This window comes from Gavialis gangeticus, unplaced genomic scaffold (genome assembly GCF_001723915.1).
Source record: "Gavialis gangeticus isolate Ggan-Ray unplaced genomic scaffold, GavGan_comp1, whole genome shotgun sequence".
Taxonomy (NCBI): domain Eukaryota; kingdom Metazoa; phylum Chordata; order Crocodylia; family Gavialidae; genus Gavialis; species Gavialis gangeticus.
In genome coordinates, this window is record NW_017729024.1 from 119,345,453 (window position 1) to 119,347,246 (window position 1,794).

General features: G+C 44.7%; 1 long non-coding RNA gene across 1 annotated transcript in view; it reads right to left on the bottom strand.

The window, feature by feature from the left end:
- LOC109297655 overlaps window positions 1-1,794 on the bottom strand; it is a 22,801-nt gene that overhangs the window by 14,281 nt on the left and 6,726 nt on the right. The window contains exon 2 of the long non-coding RNA XR_002097376.1: window positions 1,553-1,558. This is a non-coding gene — a long non-coding RNA (uncharacterized LOC109297655). The remainder of the gene's footprint in view (window positions 1-1,552; window positions 1,559-1,794) is intronic.

The window sequence follows — 1,794 nt, forward strand, 5'->3', positions numbered from 1 at the left end:
TTTTTTTTTTGTTTTTTTTTTTTTTAAAAGAATAGAAAGGAAGAGAACATTTACTTGATTTACCAGAATTAAAGTTGTTATGGACTGTAAAGAGGATGTTTTTGCACATTTAAATTTGGCATGTACAAGAACAATAGTGTAGTTTAGATAAGAACTTAAAAGGGAAGTCTTTATTAAGGATTCCACATATCTTGTTGCGGAAGGCCCCCAGCCTGCATTCCTGACACATTCATCAACATTTGTTAATAAAGAGGATTTAGCAACCCTCATTCCTGAGGGAAAAAAGAACCAATTAAAAAAAGTTAGAAGAGTGATAGTGAAAATAATGTTTAAAATACCACAAAACTTCCCCAAAAGGCCTTATGTTTATAACATTAAGAAAAACAAGTCAGTGGAGTTTACAAGCCTGCTAGTAAGTTCACTTGGCTCTTGAAATAATAGTGCTTCTCCTTTTGTGCACCATCAGCTCAACCTTAAGACAAACAAGCCACAAAAAGCAGTTACTAAGAGATTACATCCACCTTCTGCATCAATTGTTTTTCACGGAATTGAGCAGGCTGCAATAGGATCACACATATTATTAGTCAACTTTAAGTCTACTTAAGTGCTTAAGAGGTAGAATGGGATTTGGCTCTGTCTCAATGTTTTGTTCTCTTGGGAGATTTTTTCATAGCTCAGACCCAGGAGGGAGAGGCTGGGCTAATCTTAAAGTCATGTCAAAGCCTTACTGCAGGGATTTCAAAGGTACAGCCCATGGGTTGGATCTGGTCCTGAGCCCCCTTATCCAGCCCCTGAATCTCATAATTGACCCACATAGTGCGCACCAGACTAACCTTGCAGGCAAGGGCCAGGCTGCGCCCTGCACCAGTTCCAGCTGGTTCAGGATGTATGCTGCACACATTGCATGCTCCAGCTGGTCTGGGGCACACACCACATGTGGCATCTGCCCCCACTGGTCCAGGAGTGAGCCACACAAGGCAAGGCACCCATTCTGGCCAGTCTGGGATCCATGCTGCCCACAGTACCTGCTCTGGCCTGTCCAGGACACATGCCATATGCACCATCTGCTCCAGTCTGTGTTGGGGGAACGCAGTCCCAGATGAGCCAGGTGCTGGATCTGGCTTGCAGGAGTGGGGAAGAGGAAGGGAACAGGTCCATGGATCCCTTGATGCTAGATCCAGCACCCACTCTGGACAATCCAGGATCTGCTCTGCATGTAGCACCTGCCCAAGGCTGGCTGGAGCATGCACCCCATGCTGGATCCAGGATGTTAGAGGGTAGTCTATGGGCCTGATCTGGTCCATGGGACTGGCCCCTTGCCATTCATCTGGCTCCATACCATTTACCGGGCCAGCAGGACTAAACGAGTTTGACACCCCTGTCTTGCAGTAATAATGCATTCTTATTCTCAAATAAGAATCCACATTTAGCACCATTTGTGAGTAAATTAGATTTTAAAATTCCTACCTTCCCTTAATTTGAGTTGGTTTTCAAGTGTAGATAATGCCTAGACTACATACTGATAGTTTCTAGGTCCACCCACATATATGACCATATCCTGGAATCAGTCCTTATATAATTAGGCAACTACCCAAATCAAGGTGGTAAATGGGCAAGTTTTGCAGACTGATTGTGATGCTGGTTGCCCTTTTCATGGGTTTAATCACAGCAGGCCCCACACTCCCTACCACTGAGTGGTCAAGAGAGCTGCCTTTCATGTAGCCCTGTCCCTTGCTGCTGATTGGTAGAGGGGTGCAGTGCTGCACAAAAAAAAAAAAAAAAGTGACAGCCCTC